The sequence below is a fragment of the Natator depressus genome, chromosome 13 (assembly GCF_965152275.1).
Source record: "Natator depressus isolate rNatDep1 chromosome 13, rNatDep2.hap1, whole genome shotgun sequence".
Lineage (NCBI taxonomy): Eukaryota > Metazoa > Chordata > Testudines > Cheloniidae > Natator > Natator depressus.
The window spans coordinates 20,367,938-20,383,508 of NC_134246.1; the positions used below are offsets into that span (position 1 = coordinate 20,367,938).

General features: G+C 47.1%; 1 protein-coding gene across 1 annotated transcript in view; it reads right to left on the reverse strand.

Annotated features, from left to right (window-relative positions):
• Positions 1 to 13,634, reverse strand: part of MATN4 (matrilin 4) — a 28,881-nt gene extending 15,247 nt beyond the window's left edge. The window contains exon 1 of the mRNA XM_074970184.1: positions 13,490 to 13,634. The gene's annotated coding sequence lies outside the window, so the exon portion shown is untranslated. The remainder of the gene's footprint in view (positions 1 to 13,489) is intronic.
• Between the last annotated feature and the right edge of the window lie 1,937 nt (positions 13,635 to 15,571).

A 15,571-nucleotide genomic window follows, 5' to 3' on the forward strand; every position in this document is an offset into this window, starting at 1 on the left:
AAACTCAAACTCTGCTCTAGCCCTGAATCTTTAAATGCACAATGGAGCTCTTTGTGCTGAGGTCTCTGCGGGCAGGACATTCCATCCAAGAGGAAGCGAGGACACCCCACATTCCCAAACACACAGGCCAATATGGGAGAGCAGCTCATATCCCAGACGTGTCCACAGGAGTGCTGCAAATGGCCATTAAAATGCAAATTGAAGCACAACTCAAAGCAAGGAATGCAGCCAGAGCAAAGCAATGGGAGGGAGAAAGGTACCACAGCAAAGGGTCTGGACGGTGCCAGGTCTGGCGCGGTTTGTTTGCGTGTTATCCGATTCGGAGCCAGGGAAAGGAAATAACAGGCACGTCTCAGGAAATATCACTTTAAGGAGATAAAATAGAGGTTTTAAGGAACCACCTCTTTGGAATACAAACAAATTGATTGTGTAAGTCACATCAGTCCCTGAAGCTGAACCAGGAGTCTCTCTGTCTTTTGCTCAGATTTGGGATAAACCCCTATTATGCAATTGCTTTAGAGAGAGGAAGGTCGGTCAGAATAAGTTTTAAAGATCATTTAGACCTGTAATTTGTTGCCAGCGGAGGCAAATATGGCATTGCCTGGAGCTACAGCCATGGCACTAGAGGACCACACTCCAAGACTGGTGTCATCTGGCGTCACAGAATGTTGAACTACAACATGGTATTGAACTAGGGCGCTTCAGAAATGACAGGCTCCCAAAGACATGGACCATGCCAAAGGTGGTGTTGGTCTCGGTCAATCTGTAAGTCGGGCGATGAAGCCGTTATCTGGGAGATGATCTCCCTGCTTTATGATTAAAAGAAAACTTCATTACGGTAAGGGTGAGACTCTATTTTCTTCATCTAACTACCAAGAAAACAAAATCACTACAAAAATATTTAGGGCCTAGATTTTCAGGAATGCCGTAATACTTTCAAGTATGCAAAATAAGTGTGTATTTCCATGCCTAATTTCTGCAGACATTTACCTGGATCATAATTCCAATTGCAATAACTGGCCATGCAAATATTCTTAGAGTCAGCCAGTGAAGTGTAGGACTGAGAGAGCTGTCTTTCCCTTTAGAGCCCTCATGGTTCCTAGACCAGTCCACACTTCCAGGACAAAAACCAACCACAAACTTCCTGCAGCTATGAAGATTCTTCCTACTTATGTTACGTCATAATTCTTGTTTATGAGGACACCTTTTTACTGTTTTATACCTTCCTCTGAATCATTTGGCTCTGGCCTCTGTTGGAGACAGGGTATCAGAATAGGTGGACGACTGGTTTCATTCTGTGGGGCAGTTCCTATTCTCCTACACCTTGGAAATCAGTCTCTTCAAATTGTTGTGGGCCAAGCTAGATTTATGGCCCCAGGCTGGAAAATATTGTTAACAAGCTATCTCCCTGTGAGAGAGGCAGCAATATTTACTGAGTCGAGATACTGAAAAAATTGCTTTTTTAGAAAGTCATTTTAAGTATAATTATCGGTAAATATTTATTTAGCGCTCTAAGGTTGCAGTCATGACTAACCACTTGAGTGTTCATTTAACCACCAACTGGTAACATACAAGCCCTGAATCAATCTCTTTTAAGGAAGCAGGCCCAATTAGCAGATTTAAAGCTGTATCCTTAATACTGTCTCCAACTCTGGTGTCCACACTTCAGAAAGGATGTTGAAAAACTGGAAAGGACCAAGTCAGAAAAGAACTACAAGAATGATTTGAGATCTGGAAAATATACTGTGTAGAGAGACACTTAAGAGTCTCAGTCTGTTTAGTTTAACCAAGAAACAGCCAAGTTGACTTGATCACGGTCTGTAAGCACCTACACAGGGAAGAAAGTTCTGATAGTAGCAGGCTCTTTAATCTATCGAAAAGGGCACAATGAGATCCAATGGCTGGAAGCTGAAGCTCGACAAATTCAGACTAGAAACAAGGCACAAGTTTTTAGCAGTGAGCATACTTAACAACTCGAACAATGTACCTAGGGATGTAGTGGATTCTCCACCACTTGAAGTCTCTAAATCAAGATTAGATACCTGTCTAAAAGAGATGCTATAGATCAATCAGTAGTTATGGGCTTGATGGAGGAATTACTTGGTGAGGTTCTCTGTCTTGTGTTATGCACGACATGAGATTAGAAGTTCATAATGATTCTTCCTGCCCTTAAAATCTATGACGTGATGAATCTTTCTGAACAATGCAAGTTTTCTTGCAGCTTGGAAAGCATATTCCTGAAATGTGCAGTATGAAGGTATTAAATGATCACATCACGCTAGTCACCCGCCTTCTTTGACACAGGCTGACCCAGTTTAGTGGCATTTGCTCTGACACAGCTAAACATCTGCAAGTGAAATAGTTTGCAGGAAACACTTGCTCCCCAACAAAATCTGTTTTGTTTCACCCCTTTTTTAACAGATGTTTTTTCCAAACTATATTTTTCTGGGAAAAAGCAGTTGCTAACCACAAAATATTTCTAGGCAGCTGTGCCATGTAGGTTTCTAGAGACCAAGCCTTACTCCAGTGGCAGGCTGGCCTGGAGCCTGGGTTTGTCTGTATCCGGGTATCTTCAAAGCCAGCACAGACAGTAGAATGAACTGTAAGGGAGAGAAACTAACAAGAAACAACAGTTGGGGATTATTTTATATGCTCTTAATTCTTTGATAATTCTTAAAGTTCCATTGGGCTGGAAGAGGTTAATGTCTGCCTGGGGTAGGTCTGTGTAATAATAATGCATGCCACATCCCAGTCATGACATCAGGCATGACAGCATACTGGCCCTCCAGCACAGGCTATAATGCCCGATGCTGTGATTAGGATAGCAGCGCCAGCTCAGAGACGGTGCATCTGTCCCAGCTGTTGACATGCCATGCCCCCATGACAGCCCACAGGGTGACCCCGGTCATTTCTTCATTCCTCCCTCCTATAGGAGAGCTGGGATTTGCCCACTGGGCTATGCCTGTTTGACGCTCTCCCCCTTCTCTGCTTTGTCCTGTCTCCCTCTGCCGCTGCTGCTCTTTGTCTGGCAGAGACAGGAGACGTGTGGGAAGCACACAGCTGGAAAACAGGTGCTGAAAGGAAGAGCAAATACTGGGCGGGACTGAAAAATTAGGAAATAACCAGGAGACCTTGGAGATAACGACTCAGCTATAAAGCCAAAGAGATACCATCAGGGTGTGATTGCTCAAGGTAAAGGCTGCTGGGAGCTGTTCCAGCACCACTGGGCGATAGGGACCTCGGCTCAGGCTAAGGAGACAAAAAGGTTTCCAAAACAAGAGGGGTGCCAAGATAGAAGTTCTTTGACTTTCAGAGTGGAACAAGGACATAAATAATCAGCTGCTTTGCACTGGGCAGAAGGATGCCTCACCTGGTTGTTGATACGTGAGCAAAAGAGGGCAGCACAGGGACAGTACGCAACAGAAGGGTAGATGGTGGCTACAGACTCCTCTCAACTCACAGAGCGATCACAGGCTAGGAGGCCTCCCCCACTTCATGATGGATCCCCCAGGGCAAACAGGTATGTCAGCTCAACACCCTGTGTGTGTCGCTACTTCCACGCTCGCGGGCACATCCGAGCACAGTGCCAACTCTCCTGCATTGCTCTCTGCTCAGATTGCCTCTGTCTGTCTGTCTGGATTATCTGCCAAATCCTGACTCTCAGGGAAAACAGCAGCTTCAGATTTCAGTGTGGCCTCCTTGGCGATTTGTTTCCTAGCTACAGGTTAATATAAATGTTTGGATTATTCCACTTCTGACCCATAATCACAGGTCAGGGATCTGAAAGCCCTGGGGATGCAGATCAGCTCTGTATTCCAGTTGCTATCATAGGCTGGGAGGGTTTTGCCTATTGGACTCTGAGAGTGAGTGGGTGGATGAGAGAGGGGATGGAAGTCACAGGGGGCTGAAGCACTTTTGCAGACAGAAAAATCTCTGACCCCTGTGTCTTAGGCAGAGAAATGGATTCTGGATTAGACCCCAGGAATCACAGCCATTTCACTTGGACTTGCGATGGTGTTCCTGTGACTCACACAGCTTGTCTGCATTTCTGGGATTTCTGCTGCTTTACTCAACACCTCAGGAGCAAACAAGTCTCAAACTCAGAACGGCGTGTTCCACCTGCTCAAAATGGCAATAGCAAAGATGGCCAGATTGAGATCAAGGGCCAGAGGAGAGTGGGGCATATCCCCAAGGCTCTTTGGTTGGGTGCCAGTCACTCTTAAAGTATCCATGAGAAAGAGACTTTTTGGAGAGTTGGTGGAGGACAAGGAAGGACAATTGCCAGAAAGTTTCATGAGCTGCTCCAGTAGTACCTGGTGTGGACACAGGACAAGAATAATAATTACAGCTGGTTGGAAAAATTCCAGCTAAGCATCATTTTGTCAGAATTTGCCCATTTGGAGAAATTGAAATGTGCCGCAGACACCGTCTGATTTTGCCGACGTTCTGATGGAACCCAGGCAGGGTTCTGATGGAGGCCTGGCTGCTAGGCAGGTTTTGCTGGGGAGCCCAAACGTCTAGGGTCCGCAGCTCTGGGGCAGCCAGCTCTGTGGACTGTCACAGGGGTGGCGAGGGCCTCCTAGAGTCTGTAGCAAACCACCAAGTGGACTGCCCCAGAGCCAGGACTCCATTCCCTTCGTGAAGAATTTTGAAATATTTGGTTTTCGTTCCTAATCAGAACAAAACCAACTTGTGGCCTATCTAAATCCTCCGTGCGAGAAAACTGCCTGTCTGCGCCCAGCTCTAGTAGAAATAATAATACCGGAGTCTTTTACAAAGCATTGTATCCACAGATCTGAAAGCAGGGTGGCTCGGTACCATTCTCCCCATTACACAGAGAGGGAAACTACGCCACAGAGGTGATTTGCCAAGGTCACAGAGCAGGTCTGTGGCAAAGCCTGAAAGCCAGGTCTCCTGGTTCCCACAGAGCAACCTCTAGCTGAGCCGTCATTAGATCAGTGAGGCTGCAGAGCCGGGGCAGGCAGACTACTCCGCTGATTTTTGACTCATGCCAGGGTAAGGTGACCAGATGTCCAGATTTTATAGGGACAGTCCCGATTTTGGGGTCTTTTTCTTAGACAGGCTCCTATTACCCTCCACCCCCTGTCCTGATTTTTCACATTTGCTGTCTGGTCACCCTATGCCAAGGTGGGCTTTGTATCCGTACTCCTCCCTGGTTGGCTACATTATGCCCACACTTAGCAATACTAACAGCCCACTGAGCATGGAAGCTGGTGTAGGTACCAACCAAAACAAGTCACAAGCATCTTCATTCTTCAGTGGCTTTCCGGTTTGCTCATTGCACAAAGAAAAGGGAAAACCAAACAGTCACACAGCACCCTTCCCCTGTGGAAAACCCTGTATTTCCTGGGTGCAGACACCTGGCCTTTCTCAAGCAGTTTCTCCTTCTGCTTTGCAAGAAGCTGTTCTAATAGAGTTTCCTGCCTCTCCCCTTCAACCCCCCAAGTCTGATGGAGCCATTTCTCCCCAGCCCTGCTTCATCACTTCCCCTGAGCCCCTGCATGAGTGTGAGCAAGGGGTTAACCCATTTCTTAGTGGAAATTAGGGCTCTGCCTCCTGAAACACACATTATTATTCAGCTATTTCCTTCCCGCTTTGGCCTAATAACCCTACATACAAATACGTGCCATGTGCGAAACTGAAAAGGGGCAGCTCCTCTGTTCCTGAGGATCCTGGGAGGAGGCAGGGGAGAGGCAATTTAAGCAGCTGGCTGAGGGGTGAACATTCTCATGACGAGAGATCAGTTACGCATTGCGTAGAGCTGCTAGGCAGGATGAGCACAGCACCATTGTACTGTGCCTTTGGTAATGCTAACTTCCCACAAAGGCGCTGGAATTGTAGACTCCTCGGGGCAGTGACTTCTTGTTGTTCTGTGTTTGTACAGCACCTAGCGTAATGGGACCCTAGTCTGTGACTGGGGCCCCTAGATGCTACCACAATACAATAATAATGGGCCAGTCCTGGTTTAATGGAGGGGTGACACTTTTCTATGTTGCATTAAATTCCAGTCCTTTTCACTAGTGGGGAAGCAAATCCCAGTTCTTTCTAATGTTTTGGGAGTCATTTTTATCCTCCAAGACCCAAATTGTCACACACACGCATCTTATGTGTAACAGTGACACACAGCTTTGCAGGACCCCTTTCCAGTAGCATGGTAAAAGAGGCAGAGGTTTAATGTTGCCTTCCCCACCAGCTGTGCTTAGTTCACACAGCTGGAGATGTTATGTAAACCAACAGAAAGAGAAAGCCAGAATAGTAGCGACAGCAGGTGTCTGCTCTCAGACACTCACAGCACAACAGAGAGGAGCAAAGATGAGATCGGCAAATGGTTTTCACTAGGTCCGTGATTATTCTTCCATATCCTCTGGCTGGACACCCCATCCCAAACCAGGCAAGTCTCTGCAAAGGACTTTTTATAGTAAGAAGTGCTGCCAGGCATTTCAGGTATATCTATAGAGACTGCACCTGCCCTGTTGCCAGACATTCCAGGTACTTCCTGACATTATAGTGGAATGTAAAGAGGACGAGCAGCACCCAAAGGGTTGGACGTTTCCTGTTTGTACATACAAAAGCGCCTGCCCTGCAGTGCAATATCCGCAGCTTCCCCTGGTACCTTCAGACATGGAGGATGACAAGGAAGAAACTGAGCACTAGAGTTGGCTGGAAAAGGGAATTTCTGTCCTGCAGGAAATTCCAACATTTCAAAAGCTGTTTTCATTCCGAATTAGGAACAAAATGGCAAAATTCTGAACTTAGCACAGAACTGAAATTCTGAGACATATCCATCTGGAAACATCAAAATGTTTCATTTCAATCATGTTAAATCATTTCATTCTGATGATGTCAATATAGTGAAATATAATACTAAATATAATGTTAAATGTAATATAGCACATTAACATTCATATAATCTGCTTCTGTTTTGCAGGGTTATTAATTTCATTTTTCGGGTTTATTTTTAGCAATTTTTGCACTTTATGTAGATATCCAAAAATCGGGAGTTTCAAGGCTTTCTCTTTGTATATACTGTAATGCAGGGGTGGGCAAACTTTTTGGCCTGAGGGCCACATCGGGGTTCCAAAACTGTATGGAGGGCCAGGTAGGGAAGGTTGTGCCCCCCCCAAACCCTAACCCTATCTGCCCCCTCACTGCCCCCCTCAGAACTCCCGACCCTTCCAACCCCCCCTGCTCCCTGACTGCCCCGTCCCCTACCCACACCCCCACCCCCCGACAGGCCCCCCTCTAAAGCCCCTTTCAGAATGCGGCCCTGCGAATATGGGCTGAAGACTCAGAGGAAGCAGGGGCAGCCGCGCCGCCGGAGAGAAGAGGCGGTTTCCCCTTCAAAGCGCCACTTCTCTCCGGCCGGCTGCGCGGCCGCCCGCTGCTCCTCCTGAGTCCTCCGCCAGCGTTCGCCGTGCTCCCGCCACCCGCCCGCCTGCTCCCCTGTGGCTGCAGATGAGCCTCCCTTCCCGCTCTCCCCTGCCCCCGCCGTGCAGCCCCCTCCCACGCTGGCGGCACGGCGCGCTCAGGCTGCGGGGCAGGGGGTCAGAACAGGAGGGGCCGGGGACTAGCCTCCCTGGCCGGGAAGCTCAAGGGCCGGGCAGGACGGGCCCGCGGGCCGTAGTTTGCCCACCTCTGCTGTAATGAATAATGTATATAACTCAGTATGGTAGTATATAATGTAATGAATAATCTCTTTGCAGCGCTCCCTAGACTCAGAGCACTTTAATGTAGTGCTGTTTCAAACAATGAGCTTGGGAACCTTGAGTGCACACCAGCAGGACCTATATGGACCAATTTATGTGCAACAGCTTAGTGCACTTTAGAAACTAGGCTCCTGTAGCCTGCATTACTGCTCCATCTAACTAGAACATGTTTGTCTACTCAAGCTGTGAAGCATACTCCCAGCTGCAGAGTAGATGTGCCCACAGAGGTACATAATGGAAACATTCAGCAGATGTCTCTACAATTCCACAAAGCAGGATTTAGATCCCTGCTGAGAAGCATTTGACTTGAACCTCAGATGCATTTGAAATCAGCCCTGGTTTGAGTCTGATCTGCATGTGTGAACCAGCTGTAATTTGTGCTAACTCTGCTTGTGTTCACAAAGTTCTCATCAGAGCTGCATGCAAAGTTTTCTGCTGCATCTGGAGATCCAGGAATATTCTGAGGCTGCTCCTCATGTTCTCCAGAGAGTTTTGACACCAAACTGGGTTCTCCAGGAAAACTCACATAATTATTCCAATATAACCACAAGTCCTCTATCTGGTTTGTGCAAACCCATAGTAAACTTGAACCTCTCCTCTTAGTTTACAATTGGGAAAAGGGTTCTCTTGAGCCCAAGACTTTCCAAATATCAGGACCTGCAAATCTATGTGAAATGCTTCTGCCATACAGAATGGCATCTTGATTTCTGCTAAGGAGCTCATTGGAAAATGACCAAGGTTCCTAACATGCCCAGGTGTGAGACCCTGCAGACCTGAACAAAACAGTTCACATGAACATCTAGGGAAGTATGTGAAGTTTGGGTCTGAAAGATCCAGTTATCTCCCACCCATGATACCAGCTTCTCTGCAACCCAATGGGACAATCTTGCAGCTCCACCACATCCCACCTTTAAAATAAAATCCTTAGTTAGGAACAGCAACTCTTCCATGAACTGTAGCTCCTGTGTCACCAGTCAAGCACTTACACCTCACCCTGCCTTCAGTCTCCTGAAGGTACAAATTAGTCTTCTCCTCCAAGTCCTTATTTCTAAATGCAAAAACATGAAAAATGGCCTCATGCTTTTAAATAGTGAATTTGAAGTACATACAGACTTGGATGTTTTAGACTGATCATGTACAGTGTTTAAGAGAACATACCCTTGAAAGATAGGTCACTGAGGTCAAAAGAAGAGAAAGGAGCTTAGATATTAAGATATGAGGTGCCTTACAATATGATAGATAGATTCTACACATTTATTCGGGGTGGGGAAGAAAGCCCAATGTATTTCACTAATGGATTTAGACAGCACATCAAGCACACCAAAATCCCACCACTGAAGAGGGGAAAGAGTCCTGTGGTAGTCCAGTGACAGCCCAGTAGTAGCCTGAGTCTTGGAGCAGCATTCAATTCCCTGCTCTGCCACAGACTTCCCATGTGAGCTTGGCCAAGTCACTTAGCATCTCTGTGCCTCAGTTTACCATCTGTATATTGGAGTAATCGCACTTCTCCATCTTGCGAGAGGTATAATGAGGATAAAAGGATTCAAGATTATAAGGTGCTTGAATTTCTTGTGGAAAGAGTGGTTCATATACGTATCTACTTATAGGGGCATTTTAGCTATTTTCTCCCATCACACACACCTCTGCTTGACAGAAGAGGCTCACCAGACCCCAGGGAAATAGAAACCCAAGAACAGAAGCATGATTTTTGCCTGCTCCTACAATACTGCATTTAGAGATGGAATACAATATTTTGTCATTTTATTGTGAGCTTATTAAAGTTAAAACTGAAACAAGATGCTCTACAATTTTATCCTGCCCCCCCCCAAAAAAAAACAAACAAAAAAACCCATGTAGCCTGTGTAGTGTATTCTATGCACATTTCTATACCATTCCCTGTTTTAACCGGGCTATATTTAGAACCTTATCTTGCCAAGACTGGAAAGGGAAAAGAACGCTTCTAACCACTAAAAATGTTACATAACACTGAAAGCTATGTTTGTGTTGCAAATATCTACAGAGGGCCAATTCTTCCAGCCCCAGCAGCAGGTAACAAAGAAGTGTGAACGCTGGGTTTCAGTAACTGACCTCTGAATGAAATCCTTATGCCAGCTCTGATTAAAATCTGGGCAAGTTCACATTAAGTGGATTGAACCCAGATGTTCCAGCTGCTACCATATGGGCCAGAGGTGGAGATAAAGTTATTACATTAGTTAATTATTACTGTCAACAAGTCAGATGGGCAGCTCAGCCCTGTACCATTCCCAGGTGATGCTTGTGTTTGACTTTTGATATAAAGGGGTTAGTCAGTTTCTCTGGAAACAGCAGATGTCCAACAAGTTTCCCTAAAAACACAACCGAATTATTTTCGCAAACATTTTTTCCCTCTTAATTACGCAGACTAGCATCTGGCCGTCATTCACTCACACACGCACTACATTGCACCTCGTCACTTCATATGTTTCAGCTCTGTTCATTCAAACATTTGTAAATTTCATTTTATGATTTTTTTCCAGGTTTTAACAAGGGAGACTCATTGTTCAGAAATCTAACAAAGGGGCCCCTATTGGAAACTTTTAAACAATTTAAGCAAAGACTTCCCTTGAAAACCTTCAACCCCTGCTGCAAACCTCCAGGGAAATAGCGCAATAGGAGCAGTCACAGCACTAGCCCCATCTAGGACCACAAACTGCCTGCAAGTGCAGCCTAGTTAGCTCCAAAAGCATCTTTAAAGGCAACTCCCAAGATCCAGCCTGTCTAATCTGATTAAATGTTTTTTAATTCTTCCTTTTCATGGAATTTATGAAAGTGTTTGAATAACATTTCCAACTGAATGCAGTAACGGCCTGGCTGCTTAGACACAAAGTGTCATTTTACCAAAAATACCAAGATCTTCTGCATGCCTTCCAGATGCAGAAGATCCATTCACTTCACTGAGCCATGCTCTGAGAGAAGAATATCAGAGTTGAGAGTTACCAGGTAGATCTGCGAGCAGGATTTTGCTCTGGGTTTTGCACAAGTCAAAGGCAAATCTAGTGGCATCCCAGAATGAACCACTCGGACCTGTTTCTGAAACTCAATTTGTAACGGTAGTTCTGAACTACATGTTCAGTGCCTATTATTAATTCTTATTATTATTACAAAATATATCAAAGGCTCCTCTGTAAGGTGAGGAGAAGCTTTTGCAGGGAATTTTAGTGTAACAACTTTAGCCCACGTGCAGTTGGGGCTCAAATGAGGCAGAAGTCCCATTGGCTTCCTTAGGGCGAATAGGCCCTACATTCTCAATATTAAACTGATCCATTTCCTGGCAGCTGTGGCCCAAGTAAACCTGTATTAGTCCCAGGAGCTCTTCCCCCATGTCGCTTTATTTACAGTGTTCCTGTGCACGCTAGCCTCCTGATGAATCCCCAATGATTCTCTGCACCATCACAAATGCTGCCCTTGCTCCATCCTGCACAATGGGAAAAAGCAAATAACTTCATCTTCCACATCTGCTTAATTTGGCTTAGTTCAGATTATTGCATGTTAGCACAGATATTACAAAGGTATAACAGTCTAATTTTCCAAACGAGTTAGCTGCATAATTGCTTGTGTGAAATGTGCACACAACTGAATGCCTAATTTTCCTGCATAATTATCATGATTGCATGCTTATGCAAATATAAATAATTATCATCTGCCTATGCAATTATCCAGTTTGCATTATGACTGCAGTAACAGTGCAAACAAATTAAGAGCACAATTATGTGCATATCTTGTTAGACAATCCAGACATTCTAATGCTTGGTATGTTACATCAAGGCATGTATATCAGTTTGTATGCCTCATTGTCAAATCAGATTCTGGATAGTATCTGCAGGAAACTTCCTAATACAGGCAGATGGTGAACATGTACAGTGTAAGATCAGTCACCCATACAACTGGGAACAGCTTACTGGAGCATAATCTCCAATATGAATATAAAAAGAGCTGAAAAGTTTTTCAGAGACAGAGTGGGTCCCCCACATTATTCTTAAATTGCAACATACAGATTTTTGAGCATGCTCCGTTATTTCCAGCACCACATCCCCAGCGCAGAGCACTCCACATAGGAAGGAAAGAGGGTGTCCTGGACTGCTGCAGTTTAGATCTGAACCTGGGTGGAGAGCATATGGTGGGGAGGCAGAGGAGAAAGTTGATTCTAGGCATGCCCAGGTCTCAGGGGAAACAGGCAAAATCTGTGCAGGTCATGTCCCATTGGACCCTTCCTTCCTTCTCTCTGGTTTTCCTTCACACTGTATTCCCACTGACCGGGTACTTCATTCTTTGGATCTTTGCATCCTTTCTTTCTTCTCACTCAGGCAGTTTTTAATGCAGGAGAGATGCTGGGACTCTGCTCCTGAGCTCTGGGGCCAGGACTTGGCTCCTGGGAACTCACCTCTCACCCCTTCTTGGTGATGCCTCCAGACCTGTCCCTTGGGAGCTCCTGCTCCTTTTGACCATGGTGTTAGATCTCAGATCCCATGAGCTCTTGCTACCTCTGAACACCATGTCAGGTCTTTGCTCCTGAGAGCTCCAGCTTCCTATAAGCCTCTCCTTGAGCTTGGCTCCTGTGGGCTCCTGCACCCTCCCAGTGGCATGCCAAGTCTCAGCCCCTGTGAGCTCCCACTCCCTCTGAGCACCATGCCATGTCTTGGCTCCCGAGAGCTTCTGCTTCTCCAAGCACCATTCTGGGGCTCAGCTCCCCTGAGAATTAACTTGGACTAACTCTTTATAAACTCCCCAGCTTTCCTGGGTGTCAGACTGAGCAGAGAGGTTGCAACGGCTAGGGTCTCTGATCAGGCAGACAGCAACTCCTACATTTTGCAGGCACACGTGGGGGAGTGGAGAGGACGGAGCTAAAAGCGAGTTTTCTTCCTAAGACATACACCTCTATTCCTTCCCCCATACCATTCCCCTGACACCCTGAACACCATGCACAAGTGCCCACTATGTGGCTGGTGCTATACAAACAACTCATCATCACACCATCCTCTCTGTGTCCGGCCTGGTTCTTAGCCCAGTCCATTACATCCAACACCTACCAACAGGGCAAAGACATGGACAGCTCGTGTACCCTGACAAGCAGGGAGGTGGGAAGTGGGGTAGTAGGGAACATGCTGGATGGAGAACCCTTGTGGTAGCACCTGCGAGTCCCAGACATGGACCAGGACCCCCTTTGTGCTAGGTGCTGTACAAACACAGAACGAAAAGACAGTTGCTGCCCCAAAGAACTTACAGTCTAGTTGTTCCCTTCTGGCTGGAGCAGGAGGCAGGGCCACTTGGAGTGGGCAGCTCCTAGGGGGCAAGGAGGGTTCCACACTGGAAGGGGCCAAAGGTGTGGGGAACTTTGGGCACAGGGAGCCGGTAGCAGGATTGATCCCCTCTGGCTGGCAAAGGCCATTGGGGGAGGGAGTCCCTAGGGAAGTCAAAATCATTCCCCTTTGGCTGGCAAGGGGCATTGAGGTGGGAGCTCCTAGGGGATTCAGGATCATTCAAGGGGCCCTGGGTTGGAGAGCCGCAGGGGTTTTAGGATCATTTCCCTCTGGCTGGCGGGGGGGGGCACTGGGTGGGGAGCCCCGGGGGGACCGGGGATGGCCCCCCACTCTCCGCTGGGGCACTGAGCGAAAGCCACGGGGTGACCCGCCGCCCAGCCGGTTGGTTGCGGAGCTGTCACCCCTGCGCCCACCGCTGCGCATTGCCCTGCAGGTGCCCTGCTGCCCCCGGAGCCCCTCACTCACCTCGGCCGGCTGGAGAGCGCGGAGGGGCGGCTGCGGAGCCGAGCGGAAGGCGGGCGGAGGACACCCCCGTGCTGCTGGTACAGGTGGGTGCTGCGCCCGGGGACCCCGATCCAGCCGCTGGCCTGTCCTGGACTGAGAGGGGCTGGGGCAGCGTCAGCCGCATTTAATCCGGCATCGCGGGCGCGGGGCCCGGGGGAAGGAGCCGACCCCTCCCCCTTCGACACTGCAGCGAGCGGGGCTGCTGCGGGGAGAGGGGCTGGCACAGGGCGGGGGGCCAGCCGGTCAGGTCACACCCACCCGGGCATCGGGCTGCTGGAGCCGGGGCTCATCAGCGGCTTTCCAGCGTGGCCGGGCGCCGTCGGAGACAGAGCGTGGCTAGAAACAGCTGCCCGGACCCAGCCGCGCACCTGCCGGCTCGCAGAGCTGGGGGTGAAGCCAGAGTCCACATGGACTTGACAGCGAAAGGCTGGGAGCGGGAGAGTGAGCGTCAGAGGCTGGAGACAAGTATGAGGGGGTAGCCCTGTTAGTCTGTAGCCACAAAAACAACAAGGAGTCCGGCGGCACCTGAAAGCCGAACAGAGGCTGGAGAGAAGAGGGAACTGCACTGGGTGGCCATCGAGCGCTCATTGAAAACGCTCACCGCTGCTGCCTAAAGAAGCTGGGGTTTGTTTCCCCTTGTCTCCTACAAAACGCTACAGCGTGCAGCGTCTAACTATGCCACACGCTGGGATTTGGAGCGAACGCTCACCGAATACACGCGCACACACAGGGAGCAGGTGCAGATCTAAACACAGAGACACCAATACACATCTGCACATACCCACACATGTGGTGCACCTACTGTAACGTATTATTAGCCCATTGGTAGTTCAGATTTAGAATTATTTCTTGGTTTCAGAGCATTGGTTTATTTCTGTGGGAAATGAACAAAAGATTTCTTTGGATTTTAACTGTAGTTGTAATTTCAAAGATAAAATATACTGCATACAGTTAACCATCCAGTAGTGTGACACACATTTATATTCTCTGTATTTGTAAATAGACACCAAGCCTCGGCTGGTATAAATACCACAACTCTAATGTGCTGAGTTTTTTGTGCCTGTTTAAATTCGCAGCATTCGGGTCCATATCAACAGGCATTGAGCCTGACCCCCACTCTCACTTACACCAATTATACAGTTGTGTTACTTCATTGACTTGGATGGCATTACTCCTCATCTACACTGGCATGGATGAGAGGAGAATCAGGTCCAAATCTGGTCCACCTACTGTAAATGGCTATAACTCCATTGGTGTAAAGAATTACTCCTGATTTACAGCAGCATAGCTATATTGAATGAATTTAGATTATCACAGAATCTGGCCCAGATTTGAGTCTAACTTCCTTCTTACTCATGCTGAGGTAAATCAGGAGTGACTCCACTGAAGTTAATGAAGTTACATGAGTATAAACAAGAGGGGACTCAAGCCCAGAGCATGCTGAAGTACACATGATTCCTACAAATCTAAACAGGAATAAACTTGGCACAAGTTAAAGTGTAAGGTTCTGAGAGTACTGTGTTGCCCAGTACATGAACTGGACTTTCATAGCGATAGAGTTTCACTACTTTATGTAGTGATGTGGTTAATTGTATGGAATTTCCTTGACAGGTAATAATCATATATCCATTTAATTTGTCTTGAGTTTTTCATGTCCGTGCATGTACAGAATAGGGTGTCAAGCAAAGGTGTGTGCTAGTGGAAATTTCAATCATAAAAAATGTCCATCATATTCAAACTTTATATAATTGAAAAATTATTCATACCTGTTCTGCCTTTATCAGCACTCAGCTTAAACAGCCTGGGATTGGTTTTGTTTTTCTTCCCTATTCCAGCATTGGCATGTGTTTGCAAAACCCTTTAACTGTGAAGGTCCCAGAGGAGAATGAGTGAGTGTGCTAGTCCAGATATACAAATTGCATTGACTTGGCGGCTTGGGGATCCCAGTAGGCAATGTTTGCGGATTCGAGAGTGTTTTGGAGGTCATAGATTCATAGATTTTAAGGACAGAATTGACCATTACAAACATCTGGCCTTCTGCAT